This window comes from Phasianus colchicus, chromosome 1 (assembly GCF_987193195.1).
Source record: "Phasianus colchicus chromosome 1, bPhaCol1.hap1.1, whole genome shotgun sequence".
Taxonomy (NCBI): domain Eukaryota; kingdom Metazoa; phylum Chordata; class Aves; order Galliformes; family Phasianidae; genus Phasianus; species Phasianus colchicus.
Window position 1 is genome coordinate 94,589,932 of NC_143436.1, and position 18,317 is coordinate 94,608,248.

The 18,317-nt window shown below is 41.0% G+C and overlaps 1 long non-coding RNA gene across 1 annotated transcript; it reads left to right on the forward strand.

The window, feature by feature from the left end:
- The first annotated feature begins 8,579 nt into the window (after positions 1-8,579).
- LOC149919874 (uncharacterized) lies at positions 8,580-18,148 on the forward strand. Its single transcript, XR_016463727.1, has 3 exons — positions 8,580-8,750; positions 17,166-17,229; positions 17,646-18,148. It is a non-coding gene; the product is annotated as an uncharacterized LOC149919874 (long non-coding RNA).
- Positions 18,149-18,317: the final 169 nt, after the last annotated feature.

Genomic DNA, 18,317 nt, shown 5'->3' on the forward strand with positions numbered 1-18,317 from the left:
TCACTGAAGCTGGAGAATATGGGGCATTTCAGCACGCATGGATAGGCAGGCTGTGGACTGCGATTTTCTTTCTCCCTTTGGTGAGGTACTTAGTAGTTTGTGGAGTCTATGCATAGTGGCATGAAGAATAACTTCATGTAGGGATGTCCTGCACTATTGTTTGGACATTGTACAGATCTCAACTACAACTCAGAACAGCTTTTCTTGACAAGCACTGGGAAATTTGGTTAATTCCTGAAGTTTACGCAAAACCAGTAGTACACAAAGCTGAAGGACCAGTAAGCTTTTACAGGAGAGATTATCTCTTCATATGTAGAAGTGGAGGGAAGATTATAGTGGGCTGCAAACAACTTTTCACTTCATGAAAGCTTTACATGCAAGATTATCAGGCTCATAAAACAGAGTTTTATATAGCAAAAAAAAAAGAAACAACTTACCTGTATATCTGTGTGAAGCAGCCTTTGCAGGAATCCTCTCTTGCCGTCCCTCCTGTAGCTGTACCTATAGGTAGGACTGGACTTTGATTGGGCAAAGGTTGATTTAAAAGATGATTTATTTAACCAAGTTTCACTGAATATGCTCAATGCCTTGATAAGCTGCCTTGTCCTTGCCTGCAGAAGTGCAAATCACATGTATTTCTCAGCAGCAGCTTTGAATTCTGTTCTACTGATAATTATACTCAAAAACTCAGTGAAGGAGGTGATCTGAGGCAAGCCTGATCTTTGCTCTGGGCAAGAACCTTCTTCAGCTATAAGAAGTGCCTTAAAGGAGCATGTTTGGATTGTCATGTATTGACCATGGCTAGCTAGTATTTGATTGCAGATCGAGAGGTTCCCACTTCAAACCTGTGCGCTCCATGCAGGGTGCCAAACACAGGGGCTATGATGGGTTAATCTTGGCAAGCAGTCAGGTGCTCACCTGTCTACTCTCTTGTTCCCCTCCTCAGCTGGACAAAGGAAGAAAACGGCATGTAAAAGTGTGAGGAATCTGAAATAATGACAGTAATTCTGAGAGATATCAATGTACAGGGTGGTTGTGATTGAGGGGTAGACCTGACTATTGAGAACATCCCACAGGCCACCTGTGGATGTGAAACATGCTTTATAATCAGTGAGAAGAGACGAAGTCCCTACAGCGTACATACGGAAGTGGTTGGGAAAGACAGTTTGGATTACTCTCCTTATGGAAAGGAACGACCCACTTGTGGAATTGTCTTTGCTGAAGGATCGAAGTGTAATTGGTGGTCAGTGTGGAAGGATGAGCAGATTTGTCATGTACCTCTCTGAGGTTAGCACACCTGTGCACAGTTGTGCACGGTGCACAATTTGACTTGTATAATGCAATAAGTAATACAGCAGAAATCACCTGAACTAAAAGGGAGTGAGTTTCACACGGAAGAGTGTGAATACAGCAATGTCCCAGTCCAAGCTGGTGCTGGTGCCCAGTGATCCAACATTCTGCTCCTCCTGTCCTGAGTGATGGCCTTGACAAATGGGACGAAAGTCCAGAGGATACGTAGATGCATTAGATAATGTGGAACCTAAGAATGGTGCAAATGACATGGAATAAGGGGATAAGGTTATACTGAGTCTGTCTGGGACAGAGCTAACTTTCTTCACGACAGCCTGTGCAGTGCTGTTCTTTGCATTTGTGTCTGAAACAAACCACACCAGTGATTTGGCTGTCATTGAACACTGTGCAAATTACCAGAACTTTCTCCATCCCTCTTCCCCTGCACCCAGGTGAGTAAGCTGGATGTGAACAAGATGCTGGAGAGAAACAGAGCAGAGACAGCTGACCCAGGCTGACCGAAGGGATATTCTGTGCCTTTTGACATCATGCTCAGCATTATATCATGCAGAAAGGTGGAGGAATGCAGGGACACTTGATTATGGTATTTGTCTTTCCAAACCACTGTTAAGCTTGTTGCTTCCCAGTAAGTAGCCTGCTGATGGGAGGTAGTGAATGAATTAATCCCTCTTTTTGTATTGTATGCATGCATAACATTTTCTATACACCAAACTCATTATCTCAGCCCCCAAGTATTGCCTTCTGTTTTCTCCTGACCCTGTGGGGAAGAGACAGGATGGGTGTTTGGCTGCTGAGTGAGGTCAACCCACTGAACACGTCTTATGCAGCAGACATAAGCATCTGAAGGATGTACTGATAGGCATGGTCTGAACTGATGGCATTTCTGAAATGGGGGAAGCCTCCAAATTGGAGATCTTGGTATGCCAAGATATTTAATGAAATGAGAGTGTGAAGTTCTTGCTACAAAGTCTCATTCAGTTTTGGAAAGCTTTAAAGTGACTGATCTCCTTCATTAGCTTGCTGTGGAATTGGATTATTAGAAATAATACCTGTGTTTTTCATGGCTGTCTGCTCCAACTGTTTAATTCAAAGGAAAGGTAATAAAAATAAGCATAACCTATATGGGCTATAATGGAACAGGCATCAGTGTTATAAAAGCCTTAATGTAATCCACTTACTCTAAGTGGATTTGCAAGCCTGTTGTGACTATGAGATGTTTTTCTTTCTGTAACAATCTAGAAAGCTGTATAAGTGAGCCCCAATGTTGTAAGCACCAGACAAATGTAGTCAGACCCTGCTTAGGATGGTGTGCAGTCCTTCAGATAAGTGAGACAAAGATTGGGTGAGGAGGGACACAGAGAAGGGGAATCGCAGCAGCTCACAGTTTGCAGCTTGCAGCACAGGCAGCATGGGAATCCATGCATACAAAACAATAATGCAGCATTTGAAACAAGATATCAGGTGGTATTTTTTTATGTCAGTGCCACTGCGACAACTGCCTAAGGTCATTTTGGATCCAGATAAGATTTTTTTTTTTTCCCCAAGAATAAGGTGCTGCACGGATCTAAAATGTTGGTGAAACAGAAATATTCAGAGTTTCTGGAAGGGAAAGTATGGTCATGTTCCAAGAAGAAGGGAGGTAGATGTTGTGCACCTGTTTCAAAAGATTTGGAAGAGAGATTTGAGGAAAGAAGGCCTAGCAGTCAGCAGAATACTCGAGAGCTTCTGGCATGGTGAAATACAAAGGCTGGTAAATGAGGTTGGAGAGGGGAAGATTCTTTGCTTTGAGGCAGGTGGTTAGTGCTAGACAGGAGGTTGGATGGGATTTTGATGGCAAGGTGCAAGGAGGGTGTATCTCTATGTGTGCTAAGGACCATTCAGATGTTAGAACGTATCTTCACATCTGAGTTGTGAGTTGCCTGGAAGGAGTGCTAGTGTGTCCAGTGCTAGCAAGCCCTTGTGGCCAAAAATTCAAAACCTCCTGTCTTTCTGCCAGAAAAACGAAAGTTATTGAAAAGTGGAACAGAATAAAGGTGGCTTGCAATATACCCTCAGCTTGAGGCCATCTTCTTGAGCCTCTTCTTAAGCCTCTTGAGGTTTTTGGAAGTGCATTCTCAAGCATATTCATACAGTTACAGAAATGAGGAACTTATCTTAATTTTTTTTTTTTTAATCTTATTTTTTAACATTTCAAAGTTTATGGAAGTCTGGGCAAAACTCTGAATTTGCAGAACAGTTAACATTGCAGGAGTTGGCTGCAGTGACTTAAGTGGTATGGCACTGTTAGCTCAGGGACTAAACTTTGGGGGGTGTTTTCTCTAAGGTTTGTTCCTCCTCATCTGTAGCCCTGCTGAGGTAATATAAGGACCTATATAAGGACTTTCATTCCTATCCCCACTGGGGATAACATTTACAAAATACTTTCAACTATTCTTTTTACAAGACCTTTCTGATATTCAATCTGAATCACAGAATCATAGGAGTTGGAAGGGAGCTCTGGAGATCGTTTTGTCCAAACCCCTGATAAAACAGTTCCCTAGAAGTTCTGTTACCAAAGGTCTCAAGTTGTGCCAGGGGAGGTTCAGGTTGATATATTAGGAAAAATTTATTCTCTGAAAGAGTGGTGAGGCACTGGAACAGGCTGTCCAGGGAGATGGTGAAGTCACCATCCCTAGAGGTGTTCAAGAAATGTTAGATGCTGTACTAAAGGACATGGGTTAGGGGGAAATATTGGCGATAAGTGGGCAGTTGGACTTGGATGATCTTGGAGATCTTTTCCAACTTTGGTGATTCTATGATCTATCTATTTATCAGATATATTTTAGATTTATATCAGAAATAAGCATTTTGTAGTAATTTTTATTTTGTATTTGGTTTCCTTAGCCTCTTGGTAAATGGAGAGAAGCACCTGTGTTTTTAATTTTGATGCTTGCTACAGTTTCTGACTTCAAGTTCATAGGATTTGAAGAGTCCTAGCCTCTTCCCCTCAAAGAAAATCCCCAAAGCAAAAACTTATGACTTTATAGTGCTCCTGGCAGGCCAACTGGAATAATGGCACCGTCCCTATGGCTGTTTTGGTATTATCTGTATGAGGCGCCTTATTTTGATTCTCTGATGGCTTTCAGAGGATTTGATTTGACAACACAGCAATTACAGAAGGTATCCTGTATCCACAATATCCATATCCATACATTCTTTGTAACAGATGAAAGAGCTGCCTAATTTCAAAGAAGAGTGAATGTGTCCTCTGCTGGCAAATGGGCAATGGTGACAATAAAGGCTGTGGTAGTTTTCCTACTTAGCATCTGAAATAAGATGAAAGCTGTGCTGCACATATTCTAGTAGCCTGAAAGAGGGGGTACATTTGGCATGTTCCAGGGTCTTACAGTGAAGTCAGACTATGGAACAGAGAAAACCAACCCTGGTGGAGTGGTATTGTTCCAGAGCATAAGAGGGCTGCTCTGAAAGTAATGCCTCCCATGTTATTATGTTGGTCCACAAGGTCAGAGGAAGATGTTGGTATAGAAGTAGAAGCTGAACCTTCACACCAATATTCCATCACTTTTTGTTCCTGTGTGACAGACGGCAGCAGAGGGGCAGTCCGACAGTCAAATAATTGGTGCAATGATCATGGCCTGTATGTAATTGCTTTTAATGTGTAGGAGTTTTCTATAGGTACATGTTTGAGTTGAAAAAAAAAAAATAACGTGTCTAGTCTCTGGACCACTTAAAATGTTTTGGTACATCTTTTATTTTATTACTATTTTAGAATTGTGGCTGACACAAGTATTGTATTAGGAGATGGTAAAGAAAGAGCATCCATGACCATTCCATTGGATGAGAGGAATAGAAAACACAGCTAGTAATGAACGATAGCTTGGTGAAATACACCTTTGAAGTTTATAACACAAGCATGAAGTTGCAAAACTTTTGACTAAAAAGGTAATGTTTTTTACAACAGTATGGTTCATATGTTTTGTTCTGAAAATAAGATTGTTATCAAATAAAACACATCACTGCCAGCACTGCTCTGTTGACAAAATGTTTATGTGGATATTTTGCTGTGAAAATATTTCCTCTTTCTTATCCTGATGATGCTGACTATACCAATCAGAGCAGAACCCTCCTTCTGGGTGCACATGCACCTCTTAAAAATCCATCTAATGACACAGTTCTGAATAATGGTTGCTTACTTATACTGCTTACTGTACACTTGCTAAACACAATCTCACTCGTCTCTGTGCAGGGCCATTCTTCTCTTGGTTCTACAGACAGAAACTAGTTAATACAAATTTAATTTTCAAACGTAGCACGCTGGGAGAATAAGGGCTCTTATATCCTCTATTTGTGAAGTTGTCCCCTGCTTTCTGCAGAATATTTTGCACTTGTAGCTGAGTTTGAGGAAAATGAGATGCCAGATCTAAGCCACCACAACACAATATATTAAGAAGAAGCAGTATTTCTTCCAGTTTATGTTAATATGCAAGGCTGTGAACTGTGATGGTGAAAGGCTGTGCTATTTCACCCAGAGGTATGGCACATGAAGAAGTTTTTTCCTGTGCAAGAGAGCAGTGGCCTCTTCAGCTAAGTCTGTCTTTCCACAGATAAGTCTAACAGAGCCAGTGAATCAGAACCTCGGAATGTTCTAAGGTCTCCTTCACAGGGTAATAGAAAGATGTTTTGTATTTGTTCTCATATCTAAGCTATTCAGAATCAGTACAGCCCTCATCCCTTTGTTCCTTGCTTTTACAATGATGTTCTTCCACTCTGATTGGGCAAGTGTTATATAAAACACCATGTGACTTGATGATAGGAATATTTCGTTCATGAAGTCCTCAGTAATCATGAGGCAAAGTCCATTTGATCCACCAAATGAATATTCATTAATCGTCATGCAGATAGCTATGTGGTAATTAAATCCTTCTTTTCTGGTGACCACATCCTACTGATAAATGAAAAAGTGGCAAGGAAAAAAAGGGGAAGCAAACAGGAATTACACTGCTATCATGCTGGTGTTGGGAGAGGAAGGGGAGAATAAGCTTCCTAATGTTTTGGGCTTCTCTCTTCCCAAACTGATAAATAAATCAATGGCTATGTCTGCATTTACAGCAAAAAAAGGAATTCTGTTACCCACGAGACCTGCCTGTGAGGAGGTACAGTGGCACTCCTCTTCCCCCTGGTGTTGTTCTCCGTGTTTTGTATTTTGAAATGTCTTCTGCAATTTCTTTTCTGCCTAAGAACATAAAAAAAAATTAGGAAGTGCACTTGTGCAGCTTCTTTTGCTGCTTTGTCAGTCTGAAATCAACGTTAAAACAGAAATTTTTGTTAAGACAAGTGCTCTTAAAAATGAGGAACTGTGTAAGTTGAGTAGGCTTTTTGGTGGAGGCATGCATCTACAGTAAATGGATGTGTGCATGTATGTATTTACATGCATGCACAAAAATCAGGCCATCTGCAGGACTGTTCAAATAAAAACAACTGAAGTTGATTCAATTAATGCTGTTCAAAGGACAATGCCTTTAGCAATTTTTTCTTCCCTGTCACATTCATAGTATGTGGGAAGGATTTTCTTTCTAGTTCTGTATGTTGGGTATTTTTTTTGACAAGTTATTCCTCAGTTCTGATTTTTCTTAGCTACATCATTTGCCAAGACATTATTTCTTATGTAGTTCTACCAATCTAGTTCAACTTTTTCCATTCTGCACATGCATCTTTCTGTTTCCTAGGATAGGCACCCTGATAAAACTGCGGTGTTCTTTTTCTTTTCCCTTCCCCTCTGATCTAAAGAACGGAAGTTGTTTAAATCTTGGTTGCATGTGTTTGTCACTCTCTGGAGATGGATTTCTGATGTTGGTGGTAGCTTGTATTCCTTTTCATTTGAAATTTATAAATAATAAGTTTATCTACTTCACTGTTTTCTACAAGGCGCATGAAGAAGAGATGCTTATGTAACCACACAGAAACATCAACCTGATCCAGTGGCTGGCAACACTACCCACAGTAGGGGGCTGGAAAAAGATGATGTTAAGGTCACTTCCAACCCAAGCCACTCTGTGATTCTATGAATCTGTACCTTCTTCCTCCAAAAATACAATTCTGTCGGACAGGAAGTATCTACACCTAAGACTCTGACAGCAACAAATGTGAATCTTTCTCTTTCGATCTCTTATTCCTTTTCCTGCTGTCCCAGTACAGTCACCAGCCCTCAAAGTCTGTAATTCATTCAGGAAATATTCTTAATTTCTGTCATATACTTAAATTATTGAGTATTTTATTTTACTTTTTTCATTGAAGATACATTTTGTTGCTGTAAGCTGAGACTGCAGTGGCATGTGGAGGGGTGGTATGCATTGATCTCAGCAAATATAAATGATGTTGCTTCACTGAAATTAAGAGAATCATTTTGACTCTTTTTTGCATGCAAGGACTTAACTTCAGCTTTCCTACTGAGTGCATCCACCCTTTCTTCAAGAAGGGTTTAAACTGGAGCAGCATTCACTCACCCCTCTTTGCTATCAGTGATCATAATGTGATGACTGAATGGTTGTGAATGGAGTTGAATCCAACTGGCGACTGGTCATGAGTGGTACCCCCCAGGGGTCAGTACAGAGGCCTGTCTTGTTCAGTATCTTTTTTGATGACTTGGATGAGGGCATTGACTGCACCCTCAGTAAGTTTGCAGATGACACCTCGTTGTTCTCTACAAGTACCTGAAGGGATGCTGTGGTGTTGGGTGTTGGCCTTTTCTTCTGTGTAACTAGTGATAGGACTACAGGGAATGGCCTCAAGTTGTACCAGGGGAGAGTCAGATTGGACATTAAGAAAAAATTCTCCAAGTGAGTGGTGAGGCACTGGAATGGCCTGCTCAAGGAGGTGGTGAAGTCACCATCTCTGAAGGTGCTTGAGAAACGTTTAAATGTTGTACTGAGGGACATGTTTTAGGCAGAAACAGTGGTGGTAGGTGGATGGTTGGACTGGATGATCTTAGAGGTCTTCTCCAACCATGGTGATTCTATGATTCTATGAATGCAAAGAAAAATACAAACTTCCTGTAGAAGATTCTATCTTCTTGGTCACTTCATGCTTGCTTTTGTGCTGGGACAGTTTAATGCCCTCTGATCTAGTGTGGTTTATATAGAATCACAGAATCATTAAAGTTGGAAAAGAGCACTAAGATCACCCAGTCCAACTGTCAACCCATCCCCACCTGTATGGGAACTGCTGAGTCACGGCCTGAACCTCTGATTGATCACTTGAGGCGAGCAATGAGTCAGCCCTGGGAGCACAGGTGAAAGCAATTCACCTGTGCTGCAGGAAGGGGTGGAGCCTGGCTCCACCTCTCCTAGACCCATTTAAGAGCTGACTACCAGTGGGGAAGGATCTCTCTCTCTTGGGAAGATCCGCTCCACTGGAGTTTCCTGAGCGAGCCCATGACATGGGTAAGCCTCCTATTTATTCTCTTTGTCTCGCTGTGCCTAACTCTCTTGCTTATTTCATTATTATAGCATCTTAATATTATTTGATTATATAATATTCCTTTATATAATTTTCATTGATTATATACCACCATACGCCTACTATGTCCCTCAGTGCCACATCCACATGATTCTTAAAAACATCCAGGGACGGTGGCTCCACCACCTCCCTGAGCACCTTGTTACAGTACCTCACTGCTCTTTCTGGGAAGAAATGTTCAATAATATTCAACCTGAGCCTCCCCTGGCACAATCTGAGGTCATTCCCTTTCATCGCTGTTACTCGGGAGAAGAGGCCGACCCCCACCTCACCACAGCCTCCGTTCAGGCAATTGCAGAGAGATACAAGGTCTCCTCTGAGCCAAACTGAACCTCCCAGTAGAATGCGGCCCCTTCCCTCAATAACTTTAGAAAACATGGTAAGCTTTGTGAGGAATATAAACCTAGACACGATCTGAATCCTACATTACTTTCATTTGAGAAATAAATAATTTTCATGCTAAAATATTTCTATATGGTATAAAAGCTAGTAGAGTTGATTGTGAGGTGATGTTTATTTGCTTAAAATCCCCTCCAGACAAGGAACAAATCCTACCAGAAAACTTTACCTAAATGTTAAGGACAGAATACATTTCCTTAAAAGACATACCTACATAGAAATAATGTTAATTTGCTTGTAAGAATGGTCACCCATGGTTCTGGGGACAGCAGAACTTATGTCCTTGATTTCAGCTATAAAATGACAGACTTCTTAGGAAACACTCACCTGCACCTCGGCTAATTGCCCGTCCTGAAGATCATTCTGAGTGGCCTGACAGTATCTGAGCCTACATGACTGATTGTGAAATATTGAGCTGGACTCTGAGCTGAAGCAAGTAGAACCTTCTCAAGAACTGAAGACTGAAAAAGAAAAGTTCATATCCTCAGATATAGCTGAAATTAATCTGTCTTCTTGGGCAGAGCATCCACAGAAGGAAGAATTTAAATGTTTATGTCATGGGGAAGCCAGAAAATACCTGAACTAAACTCTTATGTGTGGCTGTAAGTTCCACATTATTTGACTCCATGGCAAGATCCTAAGAAGTTAAGCAAAAGTAGATTAAACTCTATTATTTTGTGCTTTTGTTTATTTGGGATGTGTGCTTATGTTGTTCTAGTCTCTCTTGGTTTTCATTTGTCTGTGCACAAGAGATTTCTAAACAAGTTCTGTAATGATTTCTGAAGCTAAGCAGCAACTTATCACTCACTGAGTCAGATTCCATTGTGTTAATGCTAGGATTTAAAACTGCTGCTATATGATTTCACTGTCATACTTTCTTTTAAGACCAGTGTGTCATTTTGAAGGGGATGATGGAATAAGAACCTTCCATAATTGTGTTTAGTTACAGAGAGGTGAAAGGAACAAGTATGCTTAAATCACATAGGCATGTACAAATATAAAAGTAAGTGGGGCTATTCATTAGCCATGTACTTTTGGAGGTGGATCACTGTGTAGGGAGTCTAAGCTGAAAGGTATTGTCATTGTTTTAAAGTCTTCGAGAGCGATACTTAGAGAAATTCCTCTTCATATTAACTTTGTAAGTGGTGATAATCTGTTCTATTAGTTTGGGATTGTGATCCATTGGCTATGCTGACCTGTTGATGCGCTGTAATACTGTCAAGCTCTGTATTTATTCAGTGTAGGTAACTGGAGTGTTACTTCTAAAGGTTTCCTGCTTTTATGTTATTTAATTGACATTCTTCGTATTATTTTGATTTGGAAAAAGGAAAAAAAAGAAGGCACATCTTTTCAGTAATTAGCACATGGACTTATTCTCTTTACAGTTACAGAATACTTGCATCTTGAGGTGTAAAATTTGCAAGCTCTTTGTGTTCTCATCAAAACTAGTTCTGTACTGCTTCACAGCATAAAGCTTTATGCTTTAATTGAATATATAACTGTTATTTGTTGTTCTACGTTGAAGAAAGTAGTAATGACAGTCCTTTGTCATTTATACAAGACAGTGTGTTAAGATATATAATGTTGAAACGGATAAACAAAAACATTTCTATCAAACAAGGGCTTAAAGGAGGAGGATGAAAAGGTGCTTTTTGGTACTGACTGATTTGTAAACCAGCAGATCCAAAATTGAGTCATGCCATGTCATCATGATGAAGACAAGCACCTAGCAGAGATTATAAACAAGACCATTAGAAATCCAGAAGGACTGATGTATAGCTGTGCCATGCCTGCTCCCAATGCAATTCTGACCCCAAAGTAGTAAAAGACGACAGATTTCACAAGGACCATTCTTTCCCCCCATGTTATCTACAGAGCTGAAAGCAAAAGCTATCTGGGTTCGTTTCTAGGAAAAGTAAATAAATAAAGGTTTGAAATGCTTTGTTGGAGTCCCTGTTTTAAAAACTGAATGTGGTGCTACCCAGTTACAGATCAATCTGCTTAATCTGACCTGCATATCTTTCATATATGTTTTTCCTCATGACTGTACTGTTCTCCCTCTGTAACAGATGATTTAAGTCAACCCTGCTTTTTCTTTTGCTATTTTAACACTGTTTGCACACTGCTAAGAGAAATCCTGGAATCCACTTTATTTGAATATTTTATTGATGCAGATATGTAGGGATACATGAAGGGAAAAGTCTGAAGAAGCCTTGGGACATGGTTTTTTTGTTTGTTTGTTTTTGGGGCATATGCTTCTTTAATGTTGTCTTTTAATGTTTTTGAACAAAATAGAGTGAAAATAGAATTTCAGTATTTAAAATCTACCTCTGATTTTTAATTTTGGTATAAGATAAACATGCACAAGGGTTGAAAGCTATTTTTTTCTCTCTTTCCTTAGGAGGTTTGTAAGGCAGGAAATACATATGATAGATCAGGACACAGGAGAATGGATTCTTTCATCTTGCATCTAAATTTTTTCCAGCTCTGATATATGCTTGCCATGCAAACTTATAATGAGAAATTGTTAGCTGTTGTAGTGAATCTGTCAGATTTACTAACCCTGAGACATCTGAGGAGATTCCACTTGCCCTGAAACAAATGCCTATCCATTCTGAAGTATTCAGCAAGTAGGTTTTTGTTTGTCTCTAAAGCTGTTAAAGGAATAACTGAACTTGTGGTTTTTCCCTTGGCTCTAAATCTGTTTCTGAAGGTTTTAGGTGTCCAAAGATTACTAGTTCATCTAAGATAGGAAATGCTACTGAAATTGAATTTGGCTTGATAAAACCAATAAAGTTTCATGATGCTGGGTAGTTGACCCATAAATGAGGGCTTGACACCAAAAATTATATGAGGACCCTTTCTGAAAGGATCCATAATAAAGCCAGTAAAGAATGGAAAGATAAGAACCCATGAAAAACAGATTTTGTAGTTAGGATAACACAGACAGCAATGAGACAGTCAACTTTTTGCAGATGTAACCAGAATGGGAATTTCCCTGCCGTGCAGAAAATGTAGATAAATATTTGTTTGTCATTTTCACGACCACAATTTTTCTGCCCTTCACTACAAACAAGAAGAACAGAGCATAAAAAAAAAAAAAGAGCTGATTTAAGTCACGCAAGTACACAGATTACAAGTACTGGACAATATGGAACAACTTAAGTCCTGTCATGGCTTTCTTCTATGTCTTGGTCTAAGGTGGTAGTAAACAGTGAGTATGGGGGGGAAAAATGACATAAAAATGAACTTCTTGATTTTGATTACTTTTCCTACTCAGAGTGCAAACAAGAATTTAAAGGTGTGTTCCCAGGCTATTTACTGGGATCTTGGCTCTTTACACTATCTAAAATAAAAATGATGCAGGTGTTCTCTTGAGGAGAAGGTATAAATTCAAATGTTAGTTTTAAGAATCTGTTGACTTGTTTAATTCACTGTAGGCTTCAGAAATAATTACAAGATTGTGCTTTAAGTCCTAACTTCCCTAGAATCACAGAATCACTAAGGTTGGAAAAGACCTTTAAGATCACCCAGTCCAACTGTCAACCCATCCCCACCATGCCCACTAACCACGTCCCTCCGTGCCATATCCACACAGCTCTTGAATATCTCTAGGGATGGTGAATCCACCACCTCCCTGAGCAGCCTGTGCCACTGCACTGCCACTCACTCTGAGAGGACATCTGTCATCATTTTTTGACATTTGTCAAAAAAATACCTGAAAGAAGGTGAGAACCTGTCTGAACAACACCAGGAAGTATCAACAGGATCGGTCTTCACAAATGGAGGCCTACTGATACAAAAAAAAAAAAAACAAAAACAAACAACTAAATAATGCAGTGAGATTGGGTTTGGAAAAGGGATGGAGCACTTGCACACCTGGCAAAGAGCAGAGACCCCATTGCAAATGTCATGTTCCTTCTGCTGCTGAAAATTCAGAAAGTCAACCAGTCAGGCAGTGGTCGGACACAGTGCAGGACCAAAAGGAGTGATATTTCACTGGGATGAATGTAATCAATAAGCTTTGAGTGTCTATGGGCTTTCTTGCAGAGGGAGTTGGGAGATCATGTGGCTGTCTCTTATGTGAAATCTTCCTAAATAAAAACTGTGTCAGTGAGGTTATGTCTTCCTCTCCTTTGAGGGTGCAAGACTAAAATTGATTGCTGCCACACTCGTGACATGTGGAATAAGTTTCATGCTCTGCTGCCTCTCGGTCTGTGCATGCTGTATGTGAGACTGATGTGAAATATGTTTGGGGTTGTTTCCGATTGGCTGCAGATTTCTCTGAACTAATGTGAATAGTTTCCCACATGATTTCTGCTCCTAGAGCCCTTGCTGGAGCTGAAGGGAATTGGGTAGAAAAAGTGGTGTGGGAAAATGTGCATTAGTCTTGGGGAAGACACAAGTCTGTCTCCAGGCATCTGTTGCAGGCTTATAGTCATAGCAAAATTCATAGGTGGTAAAGTTATGTTATTCAAAACAGATCTGTGCTTTTTCTTAAACGGAGATGTCTGTGTACAGAAACGTTTTTGTCTTATTGCCCCTTGAATATCTTGTAACATGTGTAGGCTCTGGGGGGGACTGGTGCTTATGGGAAGCGAGGCTTAAAGTACAACAGTCACCACTGTGGATTATTTTTTCGTATTGAGGCAATTTTTTTCCTCCTGCTTCATTGCACAAAAGAGGAAAAAAATACTGTGCAGAAAAGCTGGAGGGCTGAAACATACTGTTCCAGTGTCCCTGTGCAATCATTTTTGCAAAGTTGTGAACTGATTGCATGGTATGGTGTCCTCTGCTCACATTCATTGAGCTCTGAAGGTGGATTCTGAATTGGAGATCTGTGTTGTGGTCATCATAACCTGGATGACTGCGTATGTCAGAGACGAGTAGATCTTCTCTGAAGAAAAAGATCGTGAATTGCTTTATAAATCACAAGTCTCACCCAGATGGATTTCTGGCATGGTCCTTGTGTTTGAATATCTCCCTTTTCCCATTATAATAATTCCCTAGGAATTAGGAGGCTACAGCTTGCCAGGCAGGAAAGTGAAACAATTCCAACTAACTTGCAGGAGTATTGGTTTGAGAGATTTTGCAGAAGATGCAGTTGAGCTGGGTTCAGGCCAACATGAAAAGAAACCACCTGTCTCATTATCTGATTCCTGGCTGTGTGAAGGCAGAGTGCACTGAGTTAGCACAGGATCATTGCGTTATGGACTGCATATGCAGCTGGCATGGCCTTTTGGGAATGTGTAGATGAGTGCTGGTGTGACATGAGGTGCCTTGCAGCTTCAATATTGAGCCTGTGCTCAGGCAATTGATTTAGATGTGTTAGTGTCTCTCTTGGCCAGATGATCCTTCAAAACCACCTCTGAGATGTAGTCTTGCATCTGTTACTTTTTTTGGATAGGCATGCATTCTATTAATTTGTTAGTATATTTTGCTCCTGAACACCAATAGATTTTTTTTGTGTGTGTGTTTTTCTTCTTTGCACTTTGACTCATTTTCCTTTTGTCTACAATCTTTTAACAATGTTGTGCCCAGTTATCCTTTTCCTTTTTGCCTTTTGAGAAGGCTGTGTTGCCATTCAGTGGACGGATTGCAGAGCTGGGCAGAGAGAAAGCTGATGAGGTTCAACAGGGTGAAGTGCAGAGTCCTACACCTAGGCAGGAATAACTGCATGCAGGTTATGGGCTGTCTTGCTGGAGAGGAGCTATGCAGAGAAGGACATGAGAGTCCTGGTGGATGATAAGTTGGTCATGAGCCAGCAGAGTGCTCTTGTGGCCAAGAAGGCCAATGGTGTCCCAGGGTGCATTCCAAAGAGTGGCCAGCAGGTTAAGGGGGGGTGATACTCCCCCTATCCTCTGCCCTGGGGAGGCTACATCTGGAGTATTGTGTCCAGTTGTGGGCTTCCCAGATCAAGAAAGATGGGGAACTGCTGGAGAGAGTCCAGCGGAGGGCCACAAAGATGATGAGGGGCCTGGAGAACCTCCTGTGCAAGGAAAGGCTGAGAGACCTGGGACTGTTCTGCTTGGAGAGGAGGAGGCTGATGGGGGATGTTATTACTGTTCATAAATACCTAAAGCAGACAGTCAAGTGGATGGAGTCAGACTGTTTTCAGTGGTGCCTGATGACTGGACAAGGGATAATGGGCTCAAACTGGTGCACGGGAAGGTCTGTAACAAACATGAGGAAGAACTCTCTTACTGAGACTGACAGTGCAGGCTGCTCAGAGAGGTAATAGTCTCCTCTGCAAATATTCACAACCCCCCTGGTTGCTTTCCTGTGTGACCTGCTGTAGGAAACTGCTTTAGCAGGAGATTGGACTGGGAGATCTCCAGATGTTCCTTCCAGCCCCTATGGTTCTGTTATACTGTGTGATTCTGTTAGGAGTTTCATCTGAAGTTTTGAATTTCCTTCCAGGTATCAGTGGGAATATGATTATATCTGCGTCTGTCAATATGTTTGGGAATTATTTCTGCTACTAAAGCTTATCTGATGAACGCTTCTGACCTCTTTTTCATATTTGAGCATGTGTGTAATATGTTTGAAAGTAAAAGCAGACAAACATCTTCTAAGTAAATAAGTCAAGTGGTCATTTATCTCCATATCCCTTTGCCAGCTATCTGGTTGTTTATCAGCTGTGAAGGGCTGCAGTTGCTGTTGCTTTGTGAGCCTATCCATCAAAGGCAGCCTGATTTGGGATTCTTGTTGAAATAAATGTATGTCACATCTGACAGAACCAGCTGCTTAAAGGGCATCCTTGATGTTGAGAGGCAGTAATAAGCAGTATGGATGTCTCACAAGCTGGTGGAAAGGGAGAAGCAGGGGGTGCCAGGAAGAGCATTGTAGGATCCTGCATTTTGGGCTCCACTGAGCCAATTCAGACTGCAGATATTTTTAGTGCTATAATTGAGCAAGCAGCATGCTGTACAATTATACACCAACATGACGCTTCTCCTGCGGGTTGGTGTAGCTATGTTTCCACCTCCTGGCAAATATAAGGAACAACTGAAAAGAGACTAATGAGGGCTATGCATGTTTTTTCGTAAAGCACTAGAAGATGAAGTAGGGATTTTAAAGAAGAGCTTCCCTTGAGCTCAAAGAGAGTTTAATATTCAGTTTTCTATGCTATAGAAAAACAGCATATAGAAACAGTTTCCAAGTAGTTCCCCTTGAAACTGAGTGCTTAAGCTGAAAGGAGTCATAAATACAAGGTGCTTGCAGCAGGACTGCAGGCAGTGAGACAGAAGACAGACATTTTGTACTGAGGGAGGGAAAATGAATGTATTTCCATGGTATCTGAGAAGGGGCAGGAACACACTTGATACACTTCAGTCAGTATGACTTCTCAGTCTGAAATAGCTATGCATTCTGACTGTTAAGAAAACAGTTGTAGAGGTTGCTTGGTGAAGACCGCAGGAATTCTGCGAGGTAAATGCACTTCAGCAATAAGAAAATGATATTTTTTACAGAGCAGAATGACCTTTTCTCAGTGACAGTGTAGTCAAGATGAAGCTGGGTTTTATCTGAGGTGTTGATCGAGTATCTATAGTGTCCTTTTCCTTTCTCAAAACTGCCCTGTGTGAGGAGGAAAGAGACAAGTTTGAGTAGATAGTGAAGAACACGTTTCTAGAACCTGTAAAGAAATATAGGCTTCTTGTCTAAAGCTCCCAGTTGAAAATGTCTTTTTTTTTTTTGTGAAAAACCGATTTTCAAGCTAGTAGTCCAAGTATGCATTCAGCCAGGATCGCTTATGAGCATAATGAGATCACTGTTGCTTGTGCCCTCATTAACTGTATTAATGCTAGCTTGGAGAAATCCACACATGCCACAGCCATACCAACCTTGCAGTGTATAGGTCTGGTTGAGCAGCAGTGCTAAATTCTGAAGTATTGAATCTGCACTTTGAATTGGCTTTCCTACTTTGTTTTACTTGATAGGTTCAGGAAAATCATCCTCTGATGGCGGCTTGCTGGAAGTCTAAGCAGTTCAAAGGCACATGCGGTAAATCCCCATGGATGCATTTTGAAATTCCTTTAGCTAGAGGGTATTTATCATAACTGGAGTCATAAACTCGCTCTGACAATAAACCGTGCAGAAACAACGTGCAACCCAGATTTCTGATGATGGAGACTCAGCAAATAGCCCAAGGACCTTTTGCTGCTGAGTAGGAGGGCTGCGAGGTACACATCTATTGGCTGTCCAAGCAGGGGATGAGAAGGAAAAGTGGTGATGAAAAAAGATGGGGAAGCACTGCCAGCACCATTTTGCATTCCTACCTTCATTTTGGTGCTAACCCCTGTCCTCTCAGCACCTCTGTGATGCCAAGCATCCCTAAATACTTTGCCACTTGAATACAATAGCTCTAGTAACTTGTGTGTCTGTATTTCTCTATACATTGTCGTCTTTTTTTTTTATAGCAGCACATGCATAGGCACAACCACAGCACAGATACCGATAACATCAACATTTTAACATCAACACAGGGGGCTAACCTAACTTCATGTGACATTTTCCACTTGCAAATCACTGGGCTGTGAAAGGGTTGGGAAGTTCCAGCAACACAAACCTGAATGAGGATGTGCTGTAGGATGCACCACCCATCTGTATGCTGAGCATAACGCTGCCAGAAGTACTGCTAAAGGCATGGACAAGAATTGGGATCTGAAGTTGGACTGGAAGCCACCAGAGTGAATTCTTCTGAAGCCCTAAGTGACACAGAGCTATGAGTGCTAGGCTAGTTCATGAGAGGGGGAATTTATGACAGCAGAGAAGCCTGCATAGTGAAGAACGAAACAAACAAAAGCAGAAACTCTTTGGCTTATGTGGTGGCACCAGAAGATTGTAGGCAGTCACGTTGCTGTGACACTGGTGTGATGACTTCGTATGCTTTGTTTTACCATTTATTTGTTCCACTCCAGTAACAAACCACAGGAAAAAAAAAAAAGAATCTACTGAAATAAATATTTTTAACCTTCTCCTTTGCTATGTGATAATAGTATGAACTTCATGTTTAGCATTGCTGGCCTGAGTGCCCTACAAACACAGGAGAGGCAGCAAAGTTTTCCCTTCCTGTAAATTAAGGTGTGTAA